The 12,792-nt window shown below is 35.1% G+C and overlaps 1 protein-coding gene across 7 annotated transcripts in view; it reads right to left on the bottom strand.

Moving 5' to 3' along the window:
* The window catches only part of LOC135138737 (uncharacterized), a 254,941-nt gene that overhangs the window by 114,381 nt on the left and 127,768 nt on the right, over window positions 1-12,792 (bottom strand). The gene's annotated exons all lie outside the window — the stretch shown is intronic.

Raw genomic sequence — 12,792 nt, 5'->3', positions numbered from 1 at the left:
CATATTCATATTCATCTACTGTTATTTTTAGTATTATACTGCACCAATCCAAGGTGGTATACGTGTTGATCGTAAATGTTGATTAGGTTATCACAAAATTGTGTGAAGAAAAAACTCGAAAATGTTAGATATGTTTCATTGTTCTTTCGGTGCGACATGACATTATAATAGAGGGTGGGATCATATGAATGTGACAACCTGTGACACAGAAAAGAAGGGTTCAAAAACCACAAAATTTGCATGACATAACTTATGGAGAACACCTTATTTTGTTGAATGATTTACATAATACTTTTACATATGTACCTGACACAAAAAATCGTAATGTTACCATTACTCTTTCACGAATACTAATTTTAGGTCCACATAAGTCGACTACCCAAATAATTTATGTCCTCTTACTATCTGTTTTCACAGCTTTATTATTTTACCGCATTTCTTGAAAAATAAATTAACAAAACATAAATTCTTTGTCGGTTCGAGTAAAGAGGGTCCATTTTCCTGGCAAGTGCAACTGTGTAGTGGACAAGGTTTTGATAGCTTTGTCTGATCGACAGATATAACATCTATCGGCGAGCAAAATTTGCTAAAATATCCTCTCAAATCGACAACCCCTCTCCAGTGGATACGTACCTTTACAGCTACAACTACTGTATTGTTGATTGTTTGATGTTCCTACGGACGATATTATTTGAAGTGTCGGTTACTGATAATGCTCACAGGATTACAGGATGTTTTCTTAAACTGGCGAACACATATCTTGCACTCAAAACTGTCATTCTTTTCTTCAAGAACAAAATCATTTCGCATCGTAATTTTCAAAATGAAGTGTAGTTGTAAAACCTAAGAAGAGGTCAATTAAAATATAGGGTTCATTAAAAAAAAACTACGTTTTTTGTTACGCCGGAAAAACAGAACGCTTTGTATAGTTACAAATAATTCTATAGTGTAGTCTTTAAACAATCGTACAACTTTGGTCCTTGACTTTGTGTTCAGGTTTCGGTTTTACCCAGCAACCCTTGTCAACAAAGCGTCCCCAACTGCCTCTTTTAAAACTACCTGCAATGTATCTCTTTCGAATTATACTACACTTTGTACATAGGTTCCGAACCGTCAACAACAAGAAAATACAGTGTCACACAGCACATGTTTGTGTTTCATTTTTATCAATCATTTCGGTACGTATGTATAAGTAACAATCATACATCCAACATTTTGTTTTCTATTTCAAATAATGAGATATCGAGGAATCCGCTTAGTGACTCAACTAACCTATGTATTTAAACGGTAATTAAGTCTGTATATTGTAAATATGTAAATAATGAAATTATATGGATATATTGAAAGAGACTTTTGAACACTCTTTTGTGAAATGTTAAATTGTATACTTAAAGACAGACAAAAGGACAATTTTTCGAATTTTTATATTAATAGGTATTAAGATGTTAAATTTTTTTTTTAATTTAGGAAATTGTGAAATATCAGAATACGTGGAACGATTTGAAACCAGACCTTCTGCTAGATCAGCAAACACATCAAATTCACCACTTTTTGGTTAATACCACTTAATATTTTGATAGCTAGGTTTAAGATAACGGTAAAATTAAAGTGTTTAGTCGTATTTCTTTCAAAAATTTGCCGTCAAATTGCGACACTTTATCTTAAGAGGACACAATTTTCATTTAAGCCGTTTTATCCGTGTTTTAATCCCGAAGGGGGACATATATTTAGGTAAAGTAAACATAGCCACTAATACCGGTATACCGTGTATTATATTTTAACGAATGGCTTAAGGATTATGAGTACGAAAAAATAAAATATTAAGTATGTAGTTTGACGTAAATAAATTCCCAAATAGATTAATTTTTCTTAGAAAATAAGACCCAGATAAGGGCCAGTTAACAAGGATTATACTTGCTTAAGATAGTGTCGCTATTTTATGACAAATTTTCAATAAAACTACGAATAAACACATCAATTTTATGTTATTTTGATCCGTCCTTACAACATTCACTTGCTTTTTGGTCTCCACAGGATGGATTTGTGAGCTTTATCTGCAGACGAAAATTCCCATACATTTTTTCTGCAGCAAAAGTTTGTAATTATTTTGTTCGCAACAAAACACTAAAATTTCAATCAAATATTCAGTGTAAAACGGAAAAACACGCCTTCTATATTAGCAAATCCAAAAAGAGAAATTCAATTTTAATCTGCCATAGAGAGCGACTACAATTACTATGTAAAGTTTCGGTTTAAATTCAACTTCTTTTTGTCAATCGCCAAAATCATTATTGAAGTTTTTACAAAAATGTAACGAGTTTCTGACCAAAAATTTGAACATGTACTCGTAGTAGACCCTAGAACAAAAGATTTTTGCTCTGCTTTTTAATTACAATGATTTAAGATCGCTGTGGGCTACTTTCACTTTGTATTCGCGTATTTGGCCGAAGCGATATAAAATGGGATAAATAAATTACGAAACTTGGAAATTAAGACATAAATAAAACCAAATACTGAAGTAACTATTATGTCTGCTCCAGATAACGTCGCAATTTGATAGATGATTTTGAATCAAGACATTCCGATGATGTTATTGAGTTAAAATTAATGTGGCGATAAAAAAATTTCATGTTACATACAACGAATTTCAGACCCTTTCGATTTTGAAATTTATAGCTTAGAGCAAATCGAAATTGTGTAAAATTTCTCATAAAAGAAAATAAATGTTTGCCGATTCTATACTTTGATGCAACTGGTTCCATATTCAAAAAACAAAATTCTATTAACAAGCGGTTTTATTATTGTTGTGGGGTAATAAATGTAAAAAATGAGAGAATTGTACCTTTACTTGAAAGAGGTAGCTGCAAACATGATGCAAGTAGTATTGGTAGTTTTTCGGCTAACTATAAATCATTTATACAAAAGTATGGCGCTCGTTGGCTTCTGTTTTCCATGGTGGTCAGTGATTTCAATTTTGCAATGATTAACGCGATTTTGTATTTTTGGAATTATACGAGCATCAAAAACAAGTTTCTTCTAGACGGTTTAACAATTATACATGTTTGTTGCTCACATTTTGTCAAAATTATGGTGAATGATATTAACAGTAATTTTATAGATAAAAAACCAAAAAAATTGTTGAAAGAAATATTAGTCTCTTTAATAAATTTTACCGATCTATATGCAAGTAGTTTAACTATTTTTATTATTCCATTCTCATCGGAGAGTCGTCCAGAAGTAACTAGAGGGCAAAGACGTGCCGACCCGAGAGACCGGCAATTAACATTGTTGGTCTACTAACTGGGATATATATTTTATAATTTTGGTTATAAAGAATATAGTCAGTATTATGTACTTAAATTTTGGTGATTTTTTTGCTGCACCTATTTGTTTTCCAATTGGTGATTGATACGTAATTAACTGTTGTTTTCATTAAAATTAAAAAACAAATGTAAGTATTACTCAGCCTAATAATATATAACACATGTTTGCTTAAACTGTTATTAATTTTAACATTGTTCGTTTATTAACTGCGATATTATATTTTTCTATTTTATATTTTCTAAATAAATATTTTGTGAGTTTTTGTTGTACTTTTTGTTTTTAATTCGTTATAAATTCTAAAGTTCTCTCACACTGAATTTCATCGTGGCACCAACACTGATAACCGAATTACAGGGGTGCCCTATATCGTGTGTCCGTGGTATTTATCCTCAATAAGGGTACGATCATAATATGTTGCTACTTAGTTTTAATTACAATTCTTTAAATGCTCGTCGTATTATTAATGTAATCCAGATTTTCATTAAGCTTTTGAATCACAAAATTGATTGTACCCAACTTTTATGTCAAATTAACTTCACTATTCCACGGTTAAATTGTCGTAAATTTTTAACTTTTTATTGTCACACCCCGAAATCCAATGTTTTAAATAGATTTCCTATTTTCGTTATGTGTATTATGTTCAATTTATATGTCAAAAATTGTGATATTAATTTCGACTCCATGAAACAGTTTTATGACGTTATTGTAAACTCATTAGGAATATAACCAATTAAAAACAGTAAGTAATAGAACATCCAGTTTATTCTTGTTGGAGATACACATCTAAGTGTGCAATGCTGGTTGCATACCGAACGTCTGTCATATTCACATTTACATTTTTAACTGTCATTATTATTATTATTCTAATCGAAATAAATGTTAGGAAACATAGATGGAGCGCGTGTTCGGCGGTAGTCTGCGCGACTGCGCCAGCGATGACGTAGCCATGACGAAGACGAACGTCACACTAATGGCTGGTCGGTGGTCCGCGCGCGTGTGTCGAACTTCACTGAAATGTATATTTACTTGTGTTTGTATAATAAATGTGTTAACTGTTGTTCATGTTTTCGTTCCACGTGCCTCATATAACTAACAATAAAAGCCTCGTGTGTATATAGCATCAAAGTATTTTATCTTCCACGAATAAATCCATCAGGTTATGTGTCCAGCGCAAAAGTAAAAAGGACATTGAAGAGAAACAAGACAAAATCACATTTTTCATAATTTCGTACTACAACGAACAGAAGCCAAACTTAACCTCAAAAGTTGAAGACATACCACGCTGTTTTTACAATCATGTCTGGGGCTGTACTGTATATTGAAAAGTTAAGTAAAGAAAATTATGATGCATGGCGGCTGCAAATGGAAGCAATATTAATCAAAAATGATTTCTGGGGTTATGCAAATGGAAAAATATCGAAGCCAATGCCAGTTACAGATGCTAACACAAGGGTTGTTACAAATCAAAAAGAAATAGATACATAGGAGACTGCAGACAATAAAGCAAGGTCAGATATCATATTATCAATATCACCATCAGAATTATGCCACGTCAAACGTTGTAAAACCTCATACGAAGTTTGGGTCAAGTTGGCAGAAATTTATCTATCGAAAGGTCGTGCACGTAAGGCTACACTATTGAAACGGCTGTTATTCACCAAGATGCAAGAGGGCGAACATATGAGGGACCATCTTAACTTGTTTTTCGACACTAATGATAAATTATTGGAGATGGGTATTGAAGTTGCCGAAGACCTGTTGTCGATTTTATTGTTGTATAGCATTCCAGACAACTATGAAAATTTTCGATGTGCTATCGAAGCTCGAGACAATCTTCCGAGTCCAGAGGCCCTTAAAGTGAAATTACTCGAAGAATTTGATGCAAGAAGGGGCAAAACGGTTGGCAAGACAGATCAAGATGCGCTGTATATGAAGTCTCTGGGGGGACACGGTCTCAAGAAGGCATTTGGTGGAAATTTCGCAAGTCAGAAAGGACTGAAGAAATTGTATAAGTGTAATTACTGCCACAAACTAGGTCACAAAGCTGCAGAATGTTGGAAGAAGGCCAATAAACAGAAACACTCAAATCAATCTACATCAAAGGTGGAAGAAGAAGTGTTTGTAGCTGAAACCGTCAATGTCGCATTAAAGTCTGTAGAAATCGACACAAATGAATGGTGCATAGATAGTGGAGCCACTTCACACATGTGCCATGATCGTAAAATGTTTTCGGATATAGTTCCTGTCGCAAATCACAAAGTCCCCCTTGCAGTTAACATGACCACAAACATTTTAGGAAAGGGCACTGTGCTTATCTTATCGTTCAAAGTGGACAAGGGCAAAAGAAAATAAGATTGGAAAACGTTTTGTTTGTACCTAATCTGAAAACCAAGTTGATGTCAATTTCGAAAATAACCTCTAATGGGTACAGTGTGAATTTTAAAGAAACTCATGTTTTAGTATCTAATGCACAAGGCAATCCTGTACTTATGGCAAAGAAGAGAGGTGAGCTGTTTTATGTAGAAACCTTCACTGAATCTGAGGCTATTGCAAGTCAAGAAGTGAATGAAGCAGAAAAATGGCATCGACGTTATGGACATTTAAATGAACATGGCTTAAAGAAAGTTTTTATGAAAGACATCGTGCTGGGAATTCCTTCAGGAATAATGGGACCACTACCTACATGTGAAGTCTGTATTCAAGGCAAACAAAGTGCGACTCCATTCCCCGAGTCGAAAAATAGGAGATTTGGTACATTCAGATCTTTGTGGACCCATGAGAGTTCACTCACTAGGTGGCGCGTCATATTTTGCCACATTTATTGATGATAAGTTCAGATATGTCAGCGTATACTTTCTAAAGAATAAAAGTGACGTCAAGGAAGCATTTTTACATTACAAGTCGTACATAGAAAATCAGACTGGAAATAAAATCAAGGTTCTTCGCACTGACAATGGTCTAGAGTACTGTGGAGCTGAGTTCAAACAACAACTCGAATCTGCTGGAGTCAAGAGACAACGAACAGTGGCGTATACACTGCAACAAATTGGGACAGCTGAACGAATGAATCGTACTTTGGTAGAAATGGCTCGATGTTCGCTTCTGGAAGCGAAATTACCAACAACATTTTGGGCTGAAGCCATTGCCACAGCAGTTTACATTAGAAACCGATGTCCAACAAGATCATTGACCGACATGACTCCATATGAAGCTCAATTTGGTAAGAAACCCGATGTTTCACATTTTAAAACATTTGGTTGCAGGGCGTATGTGCTCAACAAACGTCCAGGTCGAGGCAAATTTGATCAGAAATCTTTTGAATGCATTTTTGTGGGATACTCAAGAGAGTCGAAAGCTTATTGTCTATGGAATTCGAACGCAAAAAAGATTGTTATAAGTCGAGATGTTAGATTTTTGGAAACTGAACAATCCCGAGAAGAACAAGTCACATCACAAGTCACCGAATTCACAACTTTTGATCTCTTGGAAAATGAGTCAAGACTGGAAAATCAAGGAGAAGTTGAAGCCACTGAACCTGAACTTGAACCTGCTGAGATTGAAGAGAACAGGGCAATAGAAATTAAGAGGGGGCGTAGACGCCCAAAGTTAGTCAGAACTGGCCAAAAAGGAAGACCACGTAAACTATATCCTATACAGTACGTACAACCTGAAGATGAGGGTGAAGTACATAGGGAAGAAGAAGAAGTTTATATGGAACAAGTCCCAGGGTTTGAAACAAATGAAGATGAGATTTATTTGCTGAAAGGAGCAATCTACGGATTAAAACAGTCTGGTCGTCAATGGTTCAAGAAATTAGACGAAGAATTACGGAAATTTGGTCTAAAACCATCAGAAACTGAGAAGTGTGTTTATTACATGAAAACTGCGAACTTTTACCTTATCGCTGTAATTTATGTCGACGACTTGATTGTGGGAACAAATAATCAATCAATCAATCTTCATTCGACTGAAAGAAACTTTAAACCAGAAATACAAAGTTGAAAATTTGGGTAATCTTCATTATTGTCTTGGAATAGAGTTCAAACAAGATCCGTTCACAAAGACGATTTCTATGAGTCAGAGAAAATATATTGAAGATGTTTTAGTTCGTTTTGGGATGAAAAACTCAAAACCAGTAACGACCCCATTGGATAATAATGTTAAACTGAGCAATAAAATGAAGCCAATTACTAAGGAAGAGATTTCGGAGATGAAAATGATACCATATCAATCACTTATAGGCTCTTTAATGTATGTAGCAGTCTCAACGCGTCCTGACATCGCTTATTCAGTTTATTTCCTGAGGGGCCAATTCCAAGTTGGCGGCGCAAGTCACTGGTGCAGCGCAACTTTATAATGCTAATTTGGGTATCAAATGCTGGTTGCTAGGGGTGACGGAATCAACAAACGCAGTTGTGTCGAATTTTCCATTGAAATTTGCACCATGGAGCTGCAGCACCTCTAGTAGGCAGTGCAAGTTGGCGCAATTTATCTCGAAAAATTGCGTTTGTTTATTCCGTCACCCCTAGCAACCAGCATTTGATACCCAAATTAGCATTATAAAGTTGCGCTGCACCAGTAAGGGGGCCAATTCCAAGTTGGTGGCGCAAGTCACTGGTGCAGCGCAACTTTATAATGCTAATTTGGGTATCAAATGCTGGTTGCTAGGGGTGACGGAATAAACAAGCGCAATTTTTCGAGATAAATTGCGCCAACTTGCACTGCCTACTAGAGGTGCCGCAACTCCATGGTGCAAATTTCAATGCAAAGTTCGACAAAACTGCGTTTGTTGATTCCGTCACCCCTAGCAACCAGCATTTGATACCCAAATTAGCATTATAAAGTTGCGCTGCACCAGTGATTTGCGCCGACAACTTGGAATTGGCCCCTAAGTCAGTACAACACTAATCCAGGCAAAGCTCATTAGATGGCCGCAAAGCGAATACTCAGATATTTGAGAGGAACAACGAATCGCGGTTTAGTCTATCAGAAGACTGAAGATCCACTCATCGGATTTGTTGATTCTGATTGGGGAGCTAGTTTGGACGATCGCATTTCTTACACTGGATTTGTATTCAAGTTAGCAGATGCTGCTATAACATGGAAATCAAAGAAACAGAGAACAGTAGCTTTATCGAGCACTGAGGCAGAATACCTAGTCTTGGGCGAAGTAACAAAAGAAACAGTCTACCTCCGTAATTTACTGCAAGAAATAGGCTACATCCATCTAAAATGCGAACTTACCGTCTTATTCTGTGACAACCAGGGAGCACAGAACTTAACGAAAAATCCTGTTTTTCACTGTCGAACAAAACATATCGATTTCCGTCATCATTACATCCGTGAAATCTTCAGAAAAGGAGAAATCGACGTGAAATATATTCCGACCGACGACATGGTTGCCGATGTACTTACTAAAGGTCTTTATCGACCCAAGCATGAGAAGTTCAGAAAATATCTTGGAATTTCGGATGTCACCACGCATTGAAAGGGGGTGTTGGAGTTTACACATCTAAAGTGTGCAATACTCGTTGCATACCGAACGTCTGTCATATTTACATTTTACGTTTTTAACTGTCATTACTATTATTATTGTAATCGAAATAAAGCCTCGTGTGTGTATATAGCATCAAAGTATTTTATCTTCCGCGAATAAATCCATCAGTTTAACTCTTACGGAAGATCAACAAGTAACCGTAGCGCAAACAAAGTTAAAGCTCAGCTGACAGGTCGTAATTAGTCGATTCCGATTTTTTAAGACCTTATTGAATCACTTACAAGAAGACAATTTTAGAGGCGCACGGACATATTTTAATGAACAATGTAAGATTTCACAGAACCGAAGAAATTCAACAATTGATACAAACCCATGGAATTTTTCCTGTATTTCTACCTCGTTATAGGACTTTTCTTAACACAGTATCTCAAAACTAGGTCGAAGAGTGGTAATGACGTGTGCAGCCCCCTTTGATATCTACAGATCAAACCTAATTGGGAAACTGTTTAATCAGTGGAAAGTGATTATTAAAAGAAGTCATCCTAGAAATGAAGACGAATTAAATATCCAATATCCAAGTACACAATGCTTTTGACGCAATAATTTGTGGGGATTGCCTCAACAGAAATGAAATTTTGCTAGCTAAAATATAAAATATTTATTAAAACAGAGGGAAAGTATCTGCGATAAATTGGAAGAATTTTTACAAAGGGAATTAGGGTAAACGCACCCATTGTTGGCATGGAACCTGTTGTTGGCACTTCAGTACAGTTTTTCTTTATTTGTGGTGCAATATCTGAGAATGCGTATTTTGAGTATTTGTAATAGTTAGTATATTTAATTCTTCAACTGTTGGCATGCTTGTATTTTATGTCAATTCACTTCCCGCCAAATATTGTGGTTGTTAACTTCTTCGTGTCAAGGAACTTGGGTAAGTTTGATCATTGAACTAACTTTCCGTTGCTTGAAATTAAGGCATAATGCAGTCTAGCGTAGCGATTTTAAGTATTTATTACTTCAATCTCTTAGTAGATAGATTTATTTTGTTGATGGGCATGTTAAAATTAGGTTAGGACAAGCGTTTTCTCATAAAAATAGGGATGCCAATGACTAGACCTAAAAAACTGTTTGAATCAGTACTTGGCATAGGGTGTCAATAAATGAAACATTGGATTTTACTGTGGACTAGTGGTTGGCAGTTATTTCTTATAAGTTAGCGGGGTGTTGATCAAAGAAATAATCATACAAATATTTGTGTCATTTATTACAGAATATAACAAAAATGGCTAAATCAAAAAAAAAATAAACGTAAATCATCGACTTGTTATCGCGAAGAAGACGTTGACAAGGCGTTAAATGCTATACAGGAAGGAATGCCAAAGTTGAAGGCTTCTAGATTATTTGGGGTGCCGAGAAGCACTCTCCAATTCCGGCTAAGTACCAATTTTACAAAAACGTCTAAGGGACCAACACCGTATTTAACGTCCGACGAAGAAAATATATTGGTCCTGTGGATCGGTGAATGTGTTCAAAAGGGTTTTCCACGCAACAAAGACGATATTTTTCTTACTGTAAAAGAATTTTTTGATAAAAGTGGTCGCAAAAACCCTTTTAAAGATAATTTACCAGGTAGAACATGGTACAAAAAATTCTTACAAAGACATCCCGAAATAGTGAATCGAACACCTGAATCCGTTTCTAGTGCGAGTGGAAATGTCTCTGAGGAAAACATTAGAAAATGGTTTGATACCATTGAATCGTATTTAAATTCGAAAGATTTTTTTGAAATTTTGCAAGATCCAACTCGCATTCTGAACGGAGATGAAACAGGATTTCAGTTATGTCCAAAACAGAAAACTGTATTAGCCCCAAAGGGCTGCAAAAATGTATATCAAATAGACAGCGGTCAAGCAAAATCAAGTTTGACTGTCATGTTCACCTTTTCTGCCTCCGGTGTCACTACTCCTCCTATGATAATATATCCTTTAAAGAGGATGAGCTCCAAAATTCAAAAAACCGTACCAAACGAATATGGCATAGGATTATCTGACAATGGTTGGATGAAAGCAGAATTATTTTTCGAATATATTTCCAATATCCTATATCCATTCTTAATCAAAACAAACGTGACCTTCCCAGTTATACTGTTTGTCGATGGTCACAAAACTCACCTAACGTATCAACTGAGTTGCTTATGCACGTCTTTGAATATAATATTGATTGCACTTTACCCCAACGCCACACGTATTTTACAACCAGCAGATGTGTCAGCATTTCGGCCTATTAAAAGTGGTTGGAAGAATGCGTTACAGAAATGGAGAAGAGACCATCCGTTAGAACAAATTACCAAAGAGAACTTCGCTCCCATATTAGATACCATTGTAAAGGACATAAAGCCTCAAAACATTATTAATGGATTTCGGGCATGCGGACTTTTTCCTTGGAACAAAGATGCAATAGATTATTCCAAATGTCTTGGAAAAAACACTGGACAAAAAAAAAATCAACAGCCTAGCTTTGCATGTGACACACATCTGTCATATAATGCATTTTGTGAAATTTTGGGTCCAGGTAAAATTGATGAAATTCAAAATTTAATAAACGAACCAAAAGATGAAAATCTACTTTGCCTCTATAAAATTTATAAAGAGCTTTTGCCCCATAATGTTCAGCGAGACCTTTCAATTTGTAATAATAATGAAAAGGTGGCAGACAATAACGTAGAAGGAATTTATAATATTGAAGATATACCCATTGTTTTTGCTGATGATCTGCAAAATATGTCGACTAACTCTTTGCCTATAATCAGTATTAACGATACACCACAAAATACAGGATTTGATCAAAACGAAAAACAAATAATTTTACACGATTCATTCCAAATGGAGATTAACAATAAAGTAAAGGAGCCTGGAATTACTGAAAATGATGTAGTAGAACAGTTAACTGAAATAATTAATAATGGTTCACAAAATGATCATTCAGTAGAGCAGTCAGAGGAAATTCAAAATGTGCATTATTCCCCAAACAAGAAAGAACAAAAAATAAACATACTTCAAATTATTCATTGGCCAGCTACGCCCCAAAGAAAAGGCCGGCAACTTTCCGAAAAAGAAAAACTTCCGTATGTCGTGACATCGACTGGTTGGAAAGAGATTCAAGAAAAGAAAATACGTGAAAAGGAACAAAAAGAAGCAGAAAAAGAAGAGAGAAAAAGAAAACGACTTGTTAATAAAAAGGAAAAAGAACAACCACCGAAGAAGAGAAAGGTTACACCAAAAGAAAAAGTCAAACCAAGACATGTTAGGAAAGTATTTCAAGACGGAGACGTTAACAATAATTCTGATGAAAAAACTGACAATGCTGTGAAGAAATCCGATATATACATTAATAATGCAGTTGACGATTCTGAGGTAACAAATAATGTGGAAATTTAAACAACCATGTGATTATATAATTTCTAGATCCAGACAAGTACCTGCCTTGAAGAAAATGAAAATGCCAAATTGAATTCGCTTTGTTTTAGTTGTGCAAATCCCATTACGATGCAGTTAACTGGTTTAAAATGCGCAAAATGCATTAGAAATTTCCATTACAAATGCATTTTTACCAAACAAGCTTATTTATTAAGCAGCAATGTTTTTGTATGTAAAACTTGTAAGTCAAAAAAATTCTGAAAAGTAATTTAAAACAAAATACCTAAATCTAGTTTTTACAAATTAAATATTCCTGATTTAGAATGTCTACTAATATGCAACTACCTTTTTTAACCCTGCCTATAACTGATACAAAAAGTGCCAATGTTAAAAACAAATATGCCAATGACTGAAATTGTGTTACAAACAAAAATAATATTATTTTATTATATTAAATCAATAGGAAAGACTAAATTAAAATTATAAACTCGATAGAAAAGTCTGCTAGGAATCCAGTAACGGTAAGTCGTTATAACTTCCGCTGATTGCCGCTAA

Source organism: Zophobas morio, unplaced genomic scaffold, assembly GCF_036711695.1.
Source record: "Zophobas morio isolate AGI-343-1 ecotype UQ-CSIRO unplaced genomic scaffold, CSIRO_AGI_Zmor_V1 ptg000030l, whole genome shotgun sequence".
In the NCBI taxonomy this organism is placed as follows: Eukaryota; Metazoa; Arthropoda; class Insecta; order Coleoptera; family Tenebrionidae; genus Zophobas; species Zophobas morio.
This window is presented reverse-complemented; position numbering and strand designations above follow the sequence as displayed.